This window comes from Vipera ursinii, assembly GCF_947247035.1.
Source record: "Vipera ursinii genome assembly, chromosome: 4".
Classification (NCBI taxonomy): Eukaryota; Metazoa; Chordata; class Lepidosauria; order Squamata; family Viperidae; genus Vipera; species Vipera ursinii.
Genome location: NC_139514.1, coordinates 50,884,699 through 50,903,814, shown reverse-complemented (window position 1 = coordinate 50,903,814; position 19,116 = coordinate 50,884,699).

The window sequence follows — 19,116 nt, the reverse complement described above, 5'->3', positions numbered from 1 at the left end:
AAAATGTTCAAAAAACATGTACATGTCTAATGAGTTATATTTTTTTTGCAAAAGTTCAACTTCTTACAAGAACAAGAGTTGGTCACAGTTCATTGTCCAAATAAAATGGTTCCAAAGTTGCATCAGAGCATGAGATTTTAGGAGCAGTAGTAGTGTAGTCATTTGACAATTGTAGTCCCATGTTTTACTTGGGCAGGGTGCACAGAACTCTATTTTTGTTTACATTACTTTCAGGAGGGTTGTGAATTCCTGAGAGTACACAATTGCCAGTATTGCAGAAATAGGAGAGAGGATCTGTCCAAATGACCAGGTTCTTCTCTAACCCCTTGCTGTGTGCTACAGGAGAACTTGGAGTAGAAATCACATCCCTTGGCTTAGAGCTATTCCTTGGAGGAATGTTTCTTGTTGGTGCTCCCAGATGTGTAGGACATGATGTGTTTGAAGTCAAAAGGGACAAACTGGTTGGCTGGACAAACTTACAGCTGAAGCTTCCTCATCTTTACTCCATAGTGTTCCTGAAAGCAATGCTTGGATCTGAATCTAGACAATGGTTGCTAAGAAGGAGATCTTTGTATACAAGATTTTTCATTAGGGGGTACATAGGTAATTTAACAATACTCTTAGCTTACTCCTATGTCTAATGTTCAAGTCATAGAAGTAATTATGACCCTTTGACTGTTTTACTTCATTAAGAATACTCCTGACCCTTGAAAATATTTGTGTTTCACCAGCTTACCAAATCTGAATATTTTCCACAGCTCATAAATTTATTGTAAAACTGGTGAGGGAAGGAAACAACAAAACTGAAAGATTTTGCAGCAGTCACAGTCCCTCAACAACTTATTCCACTGAATAGTTTCAAAGGGACAACTCATATATCAGCTGCTTACATTGGACAGCTCCTTGCAGTCTCATCCATTGACAGTGGTTGGAAGAAAGAGACAACCAAGTCGGAGAAGGAAGGAAATGGAAAAAGCATAAACCCAAAGGAGCTTCTCTTTTTTGTGTGATATTAGTGCTACATACGAGAGAGAGAGAGAGGGGGGGGGGAGGAAGGGAGGGAGGGAGGGAGGGAGGGAGGGAGAAAGAGGAGAATCTCCCACAGATAGTATTTCTTCTCCTCTCTGAAATTTCAATATTGTATACTATAATATTTATTAATTAATTAGATTTTTATCCCTTTATTCTTTATAATCAACTCAGAGTGGTGAACATACATCATATTTCTTCCTCCTCCTATTTTCTCCGTAACAGCAACTCTGTGAGGTGGGTTGGGCTGAGAGAGTGACGGGCATACATGAGGTTCAAAAGACCTTTTTAATATTTTGTTTTTCCTTGGCCATTTTCTCCCCTTCCTAAGACCCCTGCTTTTTTTGAGAACCACAAGTCAGTTTAGACTTCTTCTTTCCTCCTCCCCAAATCAGGGTCTATATATGTTAGGTTGGTTTTAATATGATACTTGTACTTTCTAAATTTTAGAGAATTATATGAATAATCAAATATCAAGGGATGAACGGAAAGTCTGTAGACCCTCAAAGTCTGACAGACCCTCAAGACCTCTTCAACTGTGCCTCCTTGCCAGATGCCACACTCAAAATGGCAAATGTAGCTGTATTCTCCATCCTCCTAGCCCCACTTTTTTTCAACATGGAATATAAGGCCACTGCCAAAAACATATCCAGCACAATCAAACATCAGATGGTGACTCCTTTCCCACAGCTTGTGTGAGTGAAAACAGTGAAATTATACCCATGTTTGAGGAGTGAATCCCCTAGTGTTTAAGCAAGGCAGGCCCAGCACAGGCCCTTGTTCTACTGCTTTTTGTTCCTGGACTTGTGCTGTTTTTAGCACTGGACACCATTCAGTCCCCATTCAGTATTGTATGTCACTTCACATATGGTTCATCCGTTCCAAATGTGTGCATGTACCCAGAAAATGCAGCTTTTCATTATGTATTCTCTATGTAACAGAAAAGATTAAGATGTAAGCCTGGTGAATGCAGCAGGAATTAGTTGGACAGATGAATAAGGGAAAAATGAATCTGGAATGATGGCGGATTTAGTCTAATGATTGTGGGAGGGCGTTAAGAACTTGGTGGTAGGTTTGAGCCCTTTTAATCCTAGACCCGGTGTGTATTTTGGCAGGAGAGACATTTCTTCAGGGTAGTAATCTGAGGGTTAGAGTAAAAATGCTGTAATATTTTCAATTTTTACTTGTTTGTACTATTAAAATTAAATACACTTATATATTCTAAAATTTAGAATTGAAAAGTACAATAAAACAAATTACCCGTTCTGAAATAGGCACTACAATATTGCATTGCCCTTCAAGTAAAAGGTGGTGGACTTTTTTCCTATTACATAAAACAACAAATAGCATAAATAGATATTTAAAGTTTCAGTCCTATGTAGATGAATGGGAAACAAGCCTTATGGTGTTCGGTGAGATTTACTTTATAGTAGATATGCCCCAAGTTGCTATAAAATGACTTCAATTTGAATAGTTACCAAAATACCTCTAGATATTTTGTTAGGCTCAGAAATGTTGTGGAATGGTATATAAATGTGCTATTAAAACAGAGAGAATATCTAAGATTCTAAACTCAGTTGCTTCAACTTAATACATTGTTGCATATAAAACAAGGAAAAGAAATTACCTTTTAGTAAGAAAAAAAGAATGAAGCATATTTACTTTCTACAACCATTTTTGCAGGGACCAGTCCCCCCCCACACACACACCACACACACACACAGAGAGAGAGAGAGAGAGAGAGAGAGAGAGAGAGAGTTCAGTTTGGACTAAAAAATGAACATTTGCATCAGAATAGAGGTAGAGATATTTCAGTAGCATAAACACAAAGATTCAGAAAGTAGTCAGCTGTGTTCAGCTGCTTCTTTATCAGCTTGCAAGAGTATCATGAAAGGAATATTTACATGCATATACTTACACATATCAAAATACCAGGAGGGAGTCTGTCAAATGAGATGATAAAAATATAAACATTTGTGAGGGAAAAACAGGCATTGTAATTTTTCCTCTGTATAGTTTAAGCTATAAAAAGGTAAAGGTTCCCCCGCACATGCGTGCTAGTCATTTCCGACTCTAGGGGCCGGTGCTCATCTCCGTTTCAAAGCCGAAGAGCCAGCGCTTGTCCGAGGACGTCTCTGTGGTCATGTGGCCAGCATGACTAGACGCCAAAGGCGCACGGAACGCTGTTACCTTCCCACCATAGTGGTCCCTATTTTTCTACTTGCATTTTTACGTGCTTTCGAACTACTAGGTTGGCAGAAAGTTTAAGCTATAGATAGGCTGTATCGCTATCACTTGGAATATATTGTTTTAAAATATTACATTTCATGTTCTTCAGCAATACTTACAGACGTCACTAAAAATATCAGCCCAAATGGTGCAGTGCTAGATACTGAAATTCTGAATTTCTTAGGAATGGATGGGTTCTATACAAAATATCCTTCAAGATAGTCAAGCCAATTTGTTGCAGTGGTTCTGGCCTAGAAACAAGGAGGCTGTGAATTCTAGTACCATCTCAGGCTTGAAAGCCAGTTGGGTGACCTTGGCCCAGTCACTCTCTCTCATCCCAACTCACCTCACAGGATTGTTGTTGTGAAAAATAGGAGAGGAAGGAGTACTATATATGGTCACAGCCTTGAATTACATATAAAGTAATAAAGGCGAGATAAAATCCAATAAATAAATACAAACAACCCAAGTGAAAATACTTACAATATTAAAGAAATTAAAATTTTTATGCTTATTAAGCATTAATCCAGCTAATCCCAAATCTCCCTAAATCCCACTTAAAGCATTGGGATTTAAGTCAGTTATAACAAATGAGTTAGGCATTTGGCAACATATGCAGATGCTACACAATCAACCCTAGCACTGGCCATCAAACTGCGGTTTGTCTCTCCTGATTATGGTGAGACTGTTAAAAGTCGTTGGCACTGTTTGAATTTGTTCTACCAGCAGCAAGATCTGACTGCTGGCCCAGTGATGGATTGTATTGTAAATCAGGGCTGTTTCCAGAGGAGGCAGAGGAGGAGAGGACCTGGAGCTTATGGAGTGAAGGAACTGGATGAGGCTGTCGGCAGGCCCAGAGGAAGAGAGAGAGGCTTTTGGAGGAGTTGGTAGCGGCAGCAGCGTGCTCCAGGGGCGAAAAGAAGCAAGGCCTCTTTAAGGAAAAGGTGGAAGAGTCAGGATCAGAAAAAGGAAAGAAGGCGAGGTTGTCAGAATACAAGCGAATTTGAGGGCTAATCCACATGGAGCCCCATTTCCATCTGTCCTGTGTGCCATCGTTCACTCCCTAGAGACTAAAATGGACAATGTGAAATTTGAGCGGGCCACGAACAAGAAGTATATATCGGAGGTGGTGACCCTTTGAGAGCTGTATGCAACGAAATTTCATTTTGATGTATGCCGATTGGTGTACATTCAAAGTGACAATAAAGTTATCATTATCAATGTAACTTCAGTGTTACAGTGGACAATGTAACATGTCCAATATGTAAATAAATTATCAGACAATGAATTTTCTAGAACTACCGGGAAACGGCAGAGTTTGAGATTCTGAGATTCTTTGCATGCAATCCATGCACCCTGATTTGGATGAGACTTAGTCGTGATAAACTTTGGCTGAGTTAAAGTCCTAAATATTAAAACTGTCACATAATTCATTCAAACCTAGCACATTCCTCAGAGGTTCCCTGTTCATGTTATACTTCATCATTTGAATTAAATTCTCCGGGCTGATTTACGCTTTTTAATTATCCCAGAATGTTACTATCTTTCAAAATATTTTAGAAGCCTGCCGTAAATTAACAAGAGGAGAGAGAGCTGCTGGGCGTTGAGAACAATTTCCTCCTCAAAGCATCTAAACTTGTTGTGGCTACTTTACTTGCCTCTGGGGGGCAGAAATTCACAGAATGCAAATGGCAACACAGATGGCACTGTTGCCATCTAATGATTTGGTGGGTTTTTGAAGCTCAGTTCTCTGAACTCTACCTCCACCCAGTCTTGAGGACACCAGTATCTAAATAAAGACCATCAAAAGGCAGAGAGTTGTATAAGTTCTTGGCTAGAGCAAAGGACAGCTGTACCTGGTATTCAGGAATAATGTGCTGGTGGAAACCAGAACTTAATTGGGGTGAGCTGTACTTGCATACAGTTAATGCTCATTTATAATTTATTTATTTATTATTTATTTATTAATTAGATTTCTATACCGCCCTATTCCCGAAGGACTCAGGGCGGTTTACAGGGCAAAATTAAAAACAGTTAAAACAGTACAAAAGTTAAAATACAGTTAAAATTAAAATAGGATTAAATAACGTTAGCCCCAATTTAAAATTTAATTTAAAATTTAAAAATTTAAAACCCCTCAGTCCAGGCCAGCTAAATCAAACAACCAGGTTTTTAGGTCCCGGCGAAATGAACGAAAGTCGGGGGCGGTCCGGAGTTCCACAGGCAGGTCGTTCCACAGGGCAGGCGCGCCCACAGAGAACGCTCTCCCCCTAGGGATAACCCGCCGGCACTCACTGACCAGCGACACCCTAAAGAGGGCCTCGCTGTGGGAGCGCACAGGATGATGGGAGATTGATGCTGGCAGCAGGTGCTCCCTAAAATAACCCGGACCCATGCCATTTAGGGCTTTATAGGTCATCACCAGCACCTTGAATCTCACCTGGAGGGCAACCGGAAGCCAATGCAGCTTGCGGAGGAGAGGTGTTACGTGGGAGTATCGGGAAACCCCCATCACAACTCACAACAACCAGGGCTTACTAGTGTTTCTAGAATAATGTTACAATGTTTTCATAATTCTATGATTCCTGCCATAGAACTTCTAGCTGTAAAGAGCCTAGTAAGTGAAGCTTAACGAGAGTTCATCTTCGAATTCTCTTGAAGCTTCTACAGATACAGACCAGGGCTTTTCAACCTTTTCACCCATTGTACCACTTTTCAGATATGGCAACGTCCGAGTACCACCAGTCGCCTAGCAAGGTGTCAAAAACTTGATGACACCCCCACACACACAAAAAAGGAAAAAAAGTGATGAAGTACAGGTAGTCCTCGACTTACAACAGTTTGCTTAGTGACTGTTCAAAGTTACAATGGCACTGAAAAAAGTGCCCCCCAAGCCACAGCCGAGCAAGACACCTGCCTGCCCGCCCGGCGGCACTCTTCCTCCTGTCTGAGGTTTTCATTGTTGTGAGCATTTCTGTTGAGAATTGGCAGGAAGGGTGGGGTGGGGGAGTGTTTGGTTTTTATTCCCCCCGTCTGCTGGGTGGTTGCAGCAGGTTTTGGTCAGTTCACATGACTCTGGGACACTGTGACCATCATAAATATGAATCAGTTGCCAAGCATCTGAATGTAAATCACAAGACCCTGGGGATCTCTCGCTCAGGCTTGTGCGGTGCTTGCACTGGTTCAGCTCGTTCCCCTCCCCCACTACCACTTTTCTAGGATGGTCATCTACCACCTGCCAGGTGCTAATGTACCACAGGTGGCACCCGTACCACTGGTTGAAAATCCCTGCTATAGACTGCTGATGCATCTACTTAAACTGCAGAATATAAGTTAATCGGATAATTCTGATTGGTTGTATTTTGATGGTATGCTCTCTTAGGATGGGATACCATATTTGAAAATGTTATATAAAGTGCCCATTGATGATGCAAAGAAAGCTATATCACATTTAGCATTTTTAGTAAATGGGCCATCATAATTATCACTACTACAACTCATAAAGGTAAAATAGGAAAGAGGTCCTCAGCCTTTGCCTATTCCAAATTTTGCCATGTTATACTGTTCTAGGATCAACTGTCATTAAATTATTTCTGACTGATGCATAGGATTGGACTATGATTAATTTATTTACTGGTTTTAAATTGTCCTTCATACACGTTCATTAAAAAAAATCCACATTTCATTCAAATGTAAATCAATCAGCTTGTCTCCCTGATCTGCTTCACAGAGGATAAATACAAATCTTTTCATTAAGACTGCTAATCGGTGGTTAATTTTCTCCAATTCCTTTACTGCTTTCCCAACAGGTGTTCTGATTTATTCTGAAATCCTAAATTGAATTTCACTGATATTCTGCTCTTTTTACCTTCAGTGGATTTAATTGCACAGTATATAGTGTAAATAAATATTATAAAATTACAATAAGAGACAGGCATATTAGGTATGTTCATTGCCTTGAGATACATACATACATGACAGTATCCCAACCGTTACAGTCGGTTATAGACTTGATGGAAATTATAACTCAGTATGGTAAGGTTTCTGGGTTTAAGGTGAATAGTAATAAGACTAAGATATTATCCAAGAACTTATCTATGAGTGAAAGGGATATGTTATCTAAATTAACAGGTTTTGAAATAGTGAAGAAGGTTAAATATTTAGGAGTATATATTGCGGCCTCAAATGTAAAAATTGTATAAGAATAATTATGAAACACTATGGTTGAAGGTACAAAGGGACTTAAATAATTGGAAAAAATTACAATTATCATTACTGGGAAGAATTGCAGTTGTTAAAATGAATGTTCTACCAAAGTTTCTCTTTTTGTTTCAAATGATACCTATATTGAAAAAGGATGCCAACCTTGATCAATGGCAGAAGGGTATTAACAAATTTATTTGGGCGGGGAAAAAACCAAGAGTTAAATTTAAAATTTTACAAGACGCCAGGGAAAGAGGGGGACTCAAGGCGCCGAATTTGAAATTGTACTATGATGCGGTTGCCTTGACCTGGATTAGTGATTGGCTTAATTTAACCAAGAGAATACTTCATCTTGAGGGATGGGATTTGGTATATGGATGGCATGCATATTTGCTTTATGATAAGAAGGTGGACAGGGCTTTTAAATCCCACATTCTTAGAAGTGCTTTATTGCGTGTCTGGAAAAAGTATTATTATAAGTTAAATTATAAAATACCGATTTGGGGAATTCCTGGACACGCGATAGAGGGCGTATCTATGGGAGTGAGTATGGATATGGTTTCCTACAAGGAATTACTTAGATTGCAAGGGAATGATTGGCAACTTAAATCATTAGAGGAGTTAAGACAAGAAAATATAAGTTACTCTTGGTTTCAATATACCCAATTGAAAGCTAGGTGGAAGATAGATCAAAAGGTTGGCATCACAATTACAGATCAAAATTTAGTAAAACAAATTAGAGATTTAAATTGTGCACATATAAAGAGGATATATAATGCTTTAATTGAATTGGATTCGGAAACGGAATTGGTTAAAGACTGTATGATAAAGTGGGCACAAAATATTCAGGAACCAATCTCGTTGGACACCTGGGAGATAATTTGGGTCAGAAATGTTAAATTTACTCAGGCTCAAAACTTAAGAGAAAATTTTTATAAAATGTTTTATAGATGGCATCTGGATCCCAAGAAGTTGTCCAACATGTATCCTAATTTACAGTCTAAATGTTGGAGATGTGGTAGTTCAGAAGCTACTTATTTTCACATGTGGTGGACTTGTAGAAACATAAAAGCTTTTTGGATCAAAATTTGGTGGAACATTCAAAACATTTTTAAGAGAAAGATAAAGTTTTCTCCGCAATTATTTTTATTGGGTATTGTTGTAGATTGTGATGTTAAAGAAACTAATTTGATGTTGAATATGATAACAGCAGCACAGTTACTGGTGGGACAATATTGGAAGAAGGATAGTTTGCCCACTATAGAAGAATGGGTGTTTAAAGTTTCGAATCTTGCAGAAATGTCTAAGATTTCTGCTTATTTGAAAGATCAGTCACAGGAAAGATATATTTCAGTTTGGAGGAGATGGATAAATTATATTCAGAACAAATATGGGACTAAAAAGTTCCATTTAGCTTATGAGTAGATTTTAGTGGGATATTGTTATTGGTACTTTGTTTGTAGTTATGTCAAAGGGGAGTTAAAGCACATTATGAATTTGGTTAATTGTATATTATGCATAATTTTTATTTAGAATATGATTATTGTAACTATAATCCTGTATTTAGCTCTGGGAAGTGGGGGGGGGGAGTGGGTGGGTTTGGGGTGGGAGGGATTTGGGGATATATTGTAAAATTTTGTTTTTGTAAAACTCTTTAATAAAAAAAAAGAGATACATACATATACACATAGACACACATACATATACATATGGATATACATTCAGGGTAAAATATGTATTCTAAGTAAAATATAATAATAATAATAATAATAATAATAATAATAATAATAATAATAACTATTAATATTACATAAATAAAGTGCAAAGTCTGGATAGTGGACCCGGCAACATCTGGTGACAGCAGAATAAAAAAGAACTGCAAATAGAACTAGTATGACTGTAGCAAAAAAAGCAAAAAGAAAACCAATAGTAATAGAAGTTTTGGCCCAGTTTCAAAACATCTGGACCACCATCACCACTGACAAAATCATCAGCAGTCATTTGCAAAAGAGTCACTTGCAAAACACTTAGAAGAGTTAACAACTTACAACTTGCGACAATACCTTTAACACCATCAAACAACCACATCTGCCTATCCCAAATCCACCTGCTGACTGTGTGACCAATGAGAATAATAAGCAAAAATACAATATACTGTATATATCTTAATTTGTCTGTAGCAACTGAAGAGGTCTGCTTTAACCTTTGTTGGTATGCATAGCCAGGCTAATTATCACTGTTTGGGCTTATAAAGTGTCTTTCTATTCTAATCCTGGGCAGGACTAGGGCATTTGTTGGAGCAATAACTTTGAGAGAGAGAGAGAGAGAGAGAGAGAGAGAGAGAGAGAGAGAGAGAGAGAGAGAGAGAGAGAGAGAGAGAGAGAGAGAGAGAGAGAGTGTTTCCCCTATTATCTTGGACTTACTTCTGGGTCTGTACATCTTCCAAGGGAACAAGCAGAGGAAGAATACTCCCTTTCCACATTACACAGATGGATCACCCCCATTACCTTAAATCTCTTGAAAAGTAAAGGACAGAGACACCTTTTAGAAGCAACGACAATGTGTGTTCTGTGTGTTCTGTGTGTTCTGTAGATAAGTTAGTGGCTAACTGAAGACAAAAGCATATTTTAAACTCAGATTTTGTGGAGTTAAAAGCTTATTCTTTATTATCTTTCCACTCAGAATTATTTCAATAATAATTTAATTAACAGATATAGAGCTAAAATGGCAAAGCAAACGTTGGAAACAGTCCCTAAATCATCATCTAATCAAACTTAAGTTTAATTAGAGTCACAGAGCTTTCAAGAGGCTATTTCATGAAATAGGAATCAAAGTAATCCATATATAACGTATTACAGAATCTAATTGCCTTCAGAGTCATCTTTATGGCTACGTAATTTTATTTATTTTAGTTGAAGTGTGAGCAATGTTTTCTGGAGTGAATGGGTGCCTTGGCTTTTCAGTGATTGGCAGGAGAGCTGTACTGTAAAGTATAGTGGGTGGGGCTAAGCAAAACGAAGTGATACAGTTAGGAGGTTTTCCTCTTCTGTCATATTAAAAATGAGTATTCTCTAATAAGTTTTGAAAATCTCTGCAGAATGCCTAAGCCTTAGATTATAGACCTCTGTTGTAGCTGATTGGTTCTTCAATGAAATAATAAACCTTAGAGATGAACTTCTGTTAAACAGTAAACAGCATAGAACAGAATGAAGCATATAGCAAAATAAGCAATATATATAATATTATACATATATACAGTGCTTTTTTGTAAAAGAAAAAGGTGCCGGAACTCACACATGTTATACAACCCGCCTTGCCTACCCTACAAGGTTCCATCCAAAAAAGGTGCCGGATACAAAAGCAAACAAGACACGAACCATGAAACAGGAGCTATTCAAGTGGTTGCCTTCAGCAAACCAGCCCTCCCACGCATTCCCCTTTTATACAGTTCAGGGCGTGGCTTCTCTCTGCCTCCTTCCGAGGTGCCCCATTGCCTTCCTCTGTTTACTCCTGATTGACTGCCTCCTGCGTCGGGCGTCCTTGAACAGGGCCAGCTGTGGGTCATCTTCATCCACGCTGTCAGGCTCACACAGCTGGGTCTGTATCGTGACCAGGTGGGAGGGGCCTGGCTGAGGGCTCTCATCAGCAAGCTCTCCAACCCCCTCAGCAAGCTCTTCAACACCCCCCTCCTCCTCTGAGTCGTCCGACCCAACAGCCGAACCCACAGGCTGACCCTGAATCACAACATACATATATACAGTACATGCATACTGTATAATTTATACCAGGGGTATAAATTTATATGTCGGGCTGTGGACCAGTACCAGGCCACAGTATGCCAGCAACCTGTCCGCACAAACAAGCAAAGCCCCATCCGTGGGATGCAGGCAGCACACAAAACCACACCCCCTCCAATCCACGGAAAAACCTCTCTCCACGGAACTGATCCCTGATGCTGAAAAGACTGGGGATCTCTGATTTATACTACATAATTTATTGGCTGCCATTTTACCACTAGGTACATTAAAACATAAATAAATTAAAACCAGACATCATGGGTGATGTATAGTTGATAGAGATAATATTGGATTTATTTAAATAATACTAAAGCCATGTAAGAATGTTGAAACATTTCCAAACTTATATTTGACTTCAGCGATACAATCACTGCAAACCACTGGATAACCAGTAGATAGCAATAAGGAGTTAATGATTTATGTGGTTCTTTACTGTCATCATGATCATCCAGACTTTTGCAACATAGATATGATAGTTCTAGTTCAGAACTGCATAACATTTATAAGGCCAGCATTTTTGAAAAATCATTGATCCACTGATGCCAAATGTCACCACCAGTAAGAAGGATTTGCCACCATTGCTGTTTAGTTTTTTTGCAGCCACTTCTACCATGCTGATAAGCTTCTCCAGAACCTCCAGACTTCATTGATACTGCCAGCTGCTGCGGTGATGCTAGCCACTGTACAACTGATTGGTAGGTTCTGTTTGGTATGATTTCAGCAAATGTTACAGGACATTTCTAAGTTTGATTTTTTTTTCTAGTATCCTCCCACGTGATGAATTATTTCTATTATTCAGTATTCAGATAGTGGCTATTGCCTTTTTGGAACGTAGATACCTGACATTGAGTTCTGGATTAATAAGTAGTATGGGATATGCCATTTGAATATACTCAGATGACTGCATGCATGGCACTTTTATGAAACTTGTAAAGCTTATAAAAACATGACCAGCCAATTAAAATGTCACGGCTGAAGATGAACCAATGAGCCATAAATGGCATTTCTCATATCCATACCAAGATGTGCAGTATTCAAGGTTGGTGAAATTAATTTAAAACTGGAGGCAAACTCAACTATTAATTTAAAACTGGAAGCAAACTTATGTCTGTTCCAAAGAGGAGTATTACTAATGGTATTAATAGTAATGGTGCATTAAACTAATATTTATTGTTCTTACATGATATTTAAAATATTCCAATCCAACATCAATCATAGTTTCATCCGGAATGCAGTGCCAATTAGGAAAAATAAAGGTCTATATTCCTTTATCTAACATGGGCAAAATTACAATTAATCATATTTTTAAAAGGTTGCTGTAATATTAGTATATGATAAGCAGAAATGATCAACAGTTTATAGAAACAAGTACAGAGGTTTGAACTACATGCCCTTCAACACAGGATTGATTACATGCCTTTAATTTTTTTTAACTCCCCGTATGTTTTTGCTTTTCATCAAAACTAACTGAAATTTAGAGTCTGGCGGCAACTATTAAGAAACGGAGTGTACTACATTGCAGAGAAATTGGTGCTTGGAGGAATGATATGTTTAATCACACATATCATACACATAAGTTAATAAGGGTTATGCAAAGGGAGGGATTGACAGCAAGGTATAATTATCCTTTATGAATGGAATGGAACTCTCTGTTGGGAACAAAGGAGAGGGAGAAATAGGAAAGATTGATTCATTCATCTTTTTCATACAAGAAAATTGTTTATCAGGAATTTGAGACAACCACAATATATTTTCTTCTTTCAACTTTTAATATGGAAGATGTGGAAAGCAGCGATAAGCAAAAGATTAATGAGGGAAGTACTCTTTCGAAAATGCTATAAATGCTAAAATGTACTCTTCCCAAAAATGCTATGATTGAAAAAGCAAGCCAGTAGTAACCTGATTGCAAGAATAACTAATTGAAGGATCACTTCTTTTCCCTCCCTCCTCACTAAGGCAGTTTCTGTGCGCAAATACTAGTGACCTTTTCTTTTGGTACATGACAGAGGTTCTGAACTATCTATCAGAATTAGAGTTCCATAAAAATTCTAGGTCAAGGGTAGGCAACCTCGGCTCTTTTATGACTCATGGACTTCAACTCCCAGAATTCCTGAGTCAGCTGACTCAGGAATTCTGGGAGTTGAAGTCCATAAGTCATAAAAGAGCCGAGGTTGCCTACCCCTGTTCTAGGTAAAGGGACAAGAGCCTTGGTGGAGCAGTGGGCTAATGCCTCCTTAAGTAACACCAGCTGCCTGCAATTAGTGCAGGTTCGAGTCCCACCAGGCTCAAGGTTGACTCAGCCTTCCATCCTTCCGAGGTAGGTAAAATGAGGACCCAGATTGTTGGGGGCAATAAGCTGACTTTGTAATAATGCCGCTTGGTGGGCCACGAAAGCCCTAATAAGCAGGCATATACATAGAATGAAGGCTATTGCTAAGTACATTGATTTGTGCTTTAGATTGTAAGCCGCCCTGAGTCTTCGGAGAAGGGCAGGATATAAATGGGATTTTAAAAAAAAATAAGATAATCAGGCCTACCTTATTAGCTTCTGGGAGGAGGCTTCGTGGTATCCAAAGCAGAACATCCAGATTCGGCCATAGTTTCATTCCATATAGCGTTAAACGTATGAACTCTCAAGCTTCCTCCTCCCGTTATATATTCAAGATGGACAGTGTCTAATATTTATTTGTTATGTATATGTAGGGGTGTGGTTCTATACGTATGTTGTATATAGTATGTTTAGGTGTGTGTCATGTATGTGTTCACTTTGAGAGCGGGCAACTAAATTTCATTTTTGATGTGTGCCGTTGTGCCCACAGTAAAAAGAAAAGTGACAGTAAAGGTTATCTTATCATCTTATTCCTGCAATTTAAAAGCTTTCCGAAATCACCCAGCCTAGGGTGGTTTTGAATTTGCAGTAAGTCAATTCTAGAATCCAGCCAGTTCTAGATAAACTATTATTAGGTTATTTTTAGCACATTTTCTGAACCTATTAACTGCCTAACTGTATGGCTGCCTTGCAACTCAAACACATAGTTCCTTTTTAATTGTTCCTTCCTAATGTAAGCTGGAATTATGACCTGTTGAGCTTTGGTGCATTTTGCACCTCTGAATGCTTTTAACAAAGAATACTTTTCTTCAGTAGTGCCTACCGGTAGCACAAGAATAATATTCCAAGTAATTCATAAAAATACATAAACAATCGGTATACATATATACAGTCTGGTATACATATATCTTACATTATTAGAGTTCAGTCTTTAGGAAAACATATGGAGGTGTTAACCACTTCCTTAATATAATACTGAATTCAATATATAAGAGGTAAAGTCATGACCCTATAAGGTTCAATCAGCCTATTAGTTTGTGACATGCGAATCAGTTCTACTGTAGTTGCGTGCTTGAATTTATTACGTGGGATGCTACTTACTTAACAATGAACTCTTTTGCTACAAGCCATCCCTCCACTCTTTTAAAAAATAATAGGTCAAAATCTGTAGTTTAAAGTGAGCTACTTGTCTTTACATTGGTAAGACACCTGCAAAATACAGTATGAGCAGGTATCGCAAATGGATTCTACCTAAAGATTCAAGGACGCGAAAGACATGATGTTAGCCAAATTTACTGAGAATCCTCTTAAATGATGATGTTCTCCCCTCTGCCTGTAACACCTTTTGGGTGATTGATTTAAGAGGAAATGAACTCTTCCTCTAGTCTTCCCCCCCCTTCGACAATTAGTTTATGATATGTTATAATTTCTAAGTTTTTTTTAAAGTGACCCCAAAATCTTGCTGCATTTAGTCTCCTGAGAATATTGGGTCGAGGTTTTTGATCCCTGTTGCTCATTGATTTGAAGGCTGATGTAGTGCAAGGGGTCCTTATTAGTGGCGTCTGTCACTGCTGTAATGTTTTTGTTATTTTTCCTCATTTGTTCATTCTGACATCATGTCATTACAGAATGGTGCTGTTCAAGCCCTGCCTTGGCTGTTCGTTAGCGTGTGTTTAATGAGCAGCTTAATTGAGCTGTCTAGTAGGCCACCTGTCACCCTCCGGACTTATTAACATACTAATGGCCTGACATTGTATTCTCTGACAGGCAACAGGGTCTACTGATTTGATGTCTGGACATGAGGTTTTTATGCAGGAATGAGACAGGATATTGGGAAGGAGGTTTTTTTTAAAAAAAAACACACAAATTAACTCTTTGGTATCTCTGTATTATGGCTGCTGGACAAAACAGAGACAAGCAGAGAAGCTGTCGTAGTTTGCAAGTCCTGCGCTAGTCCTGCAATTTCTGTGCATTTCTCCAGAAAGAAATATGTTCAGGGAAAGAAGAACAGGCTTTTCTGCTTTGCTTCTCTTACAGTATTATTGTGGGTTGCTACTTCAAAGGGGAAACCTTCTAAAGCACAGGGGAAGGTTGTGTGACTAGTCTTGTCTCTACTGTGGCTAAACAAATGAAAGGCAAGAAATTTCCAGTGAGGGGATTTAAGTGCATTACATTGTCCCACTTGTTGAATCCAGATGAGGACATTCATAGTCAGTGTGCCTGCTGCCAAATTATAAAAGGTTCAAAGGAATGGCTTAAGTGCATGCAAGTTTAATCAAAATACTTGTTTGGGGGTTTTCTTGTTTTTGTTTTTTCCTAACAGCAAGGGGTAGACCTTCTGTCATAGGCAGATAACACCACCAGATGGGGTGGCTTAAAGTCCAAAGCTACAATAACGGCATACCGTACACATTTGCTTTACAAAAACAAACAACAAAAAGGAGGACGTGTGGTTTTTATTCTTTTTCTTAAATAAGAGTCTTAACAGAAGATCTTACTTTGTACAGAGGTTTTCTTAAGCGTGAAGGCAATGAGATAACTTTTGCTAACTCGCTTTCTTGCCCCCTCAAACATATACCACAATTAAGAGATCTGGTTAATCAGAAGGATATTTTTTTTAAAAAAAAAATCCTCAGTGGGCTTCAAAAAGATCAGAAATTTTACAAAACCGGGGGATTCTGCCCCAGCTGCTGCCCCTGCTCCAGAAGTAATGCATGCCAAGTTTTGAAATACATCTGCTGGGTGTACGTACGTATGAATACATGTATGTATATGTGCATATAAATGTATATATGTATACAGTATGTATATGTATATAGATACAGAGATTCCAACATCTCTAGAATGGGACTTCGGAATGATGCAATTAAATAAAATATACAGAAGGAAAAATATGTTAGTTTTATGCTTGTTTAGAAGCACTGAAAATAAACTATTATGAATTTATTTATAGAATTGTATTATACTGGCACTCCAACTTTTTAGGAAATGAACTTCTGAGCCACAGTACATGCCTATGAGCTACTAAAACCTAATAGAAATTAGAAGGTATACCAGAATCAAATCAGAACTACAGAAGAAAACCACTTTTACAACATTGGATTTTAGTTCAAAATACTTTAATACACATATAACTTTAAATAGTCTAAAATATCATTTTTACATAGTAAAATAGTAAATTCAAGTTAACTTTTTAAGTGGAATTGAAATCTGGAATTAGTTATGTTTCAAATCCCACCCCAACGGACATCCTTGCCTTCTTTACCTGTACTACCTTGCCTTACAATGTTTCATTATGCAACACAATGAAATTGCTCCAATAATTTTGTTAACTTATTTCTGGCATCCTTTCATTGCCATTTTTTTTCAGTTAAAGCAAATTCATTGTCTTTACTTTGTTATTTTTCTGTTATTTTCCATTTTGGGGAAAGAAGGGCAAAGAAATGCAGGATTGTTATTTTTGAAAGCAACATTGGAATCCTTATGATGTTCCTTTCTAAACTATTTGGAAGATATTTTATTTTTGGTTCGGTTATTATTTATTTATTTATTTATTTAGCATATGGCATCTACATAGGTTATGCAATCACTGATATACAACACTGATAAAACACATTACATATACAAACACAAATATAAGTTTTAATAAGACATCAGCAAACACAGGTACATAAGTGTGACAAGTTTCCGTACACAATGAGTTAGATCCATGCATGTTTTTTTAGAGTTCATCAATTCAGGAGTTTTAATATAAGTAGGGGATTCATGTCAGAGATTAAGCTGTGTCAAAGGAGAACCAGGCAAAGCAAAATACTGTTTCCAGGAAGGCATGACAAGAACAAATGGCAAAGTAAATCAATAAAGCAAAGGAAGTTAACGGTAAGGCAGAAATTCAGGCAGTACCCTGGACAGCTCCATGGGGATCCCTTAAGGGGGGAGTAAGCTTCAAATATAACTTCAACAAAAGCCAATCTTAGCTTTGCAGCACCATCTAAATAGAGCTTTAACAAGCTGTTAACTCCAGTTTTGTAGTTTAGCTGTACTAAACTTCTTAGAACAATTGGAATAAGAAGTGCAAACTTTTTATTCCAGAGGAATGCAGGCCAAAAAGACTCCCAGTACCCCAGAATTTCAGAATAAATTGTTGAGAGCCATTAATTGTTGAAAGCCATTATCTCTCCTTTTGCAAAGCTTCCTATTAAAGACAGAGAGTCAGACTCTTGTATACTGAGTGGCAGGTATGTGTCCTTAAATAGGGGAAGAAAGTAATGGAGAACTTGAAAATAGTGATGTCTGAGGAGCCACAGAGGCTGACCAGTCAGAACATGCCTTATATTTTAAATTCATAATTCTTTCAGTAGAATTGCCTAATACCTTTTTCATGTGAAGTAAATGAGATGCTTTTATCTTTACTTTTCATTGTACTATCTCAGTTTTAATATAGCCCGAGAAAAAAAAGGATTTACGACAAATATAAACATAATAAATACTAGCCACTTTTAATAATCTCTTCCCTACTTGAAAATTAACAACACTAACAAGAATAAAAAATTGTACAGAAGCATTGGAAAGGCTAGAAAATCAACTAGTCCATTTCTTCTCACTAAAGCAAAATATGCATGCCTACATGATCATTTTTAAATCTCAGATTTCTTAGCATATGTGTGAGGAAGTCCATATTGATCCATTGTAAATGGTTATTCCCACTGGATGTAACATCCTGTGTATTCTATAACCAATTATGTGTCTTTACAATCCTATCTAAAGGGAGGAACTTACAGATTTCCTTCTTATTCTGATAGTTTTCTATCAATTTTCTTTAGCCACCTTTCCATTTTCACTGTACAAGGATTGTTAAAGGCTGTCTTTGCAAGTTTATGCCTGTTGCAAGTTGACATGGCACCATACCAAGGAGGAGGTGTTGGCTTGTGTGCAAGATTTCAAAGCCGGTTTTGTAGTAAGTTACAATGCTTATCAGGGAATGAACCATGGGAACATATGGTCCCTCCTGATTAAAATGCATAATGTGAGGAATGGAAATGAATGCACAATGAAAGTACTTTCCAGTGTTTCCTGGTAAGTAGCTGGGATGTAGTATTATAATTCAGCATTTTTCATAATAGTATTGGGCATTTCACCTAGCAGCTCTTTGCTAGGAGCATGTAATTGTTGCATTGTATTTGATGGTTTGTTATAAGAAAGTAGACACCAATTTTCCTAAAACATCTTATAATAACTGATATACAAAATATTTAATGAAGCCATGAAGAAAATACATTTTTTGTAAAAAAAAAAAGATATAGGAGTATAATAGGATTTGATGAAACTTGAGGAGAGTGATATCTATTCATTTCACTTTCTTATTTATAAATAAGACATAAAAACTATCACATATGTAATGTAAGAAAAAAGGAAAAAAAGAAATCAAGGTTAAAAATACAAGAAAAGCGGGGGGGGAAGCAGCAGAAAAAAATAGAAAAAAGAAATAAAGACATGGCTTCTTTACAGCAGTTTTAAGTACAATTATAA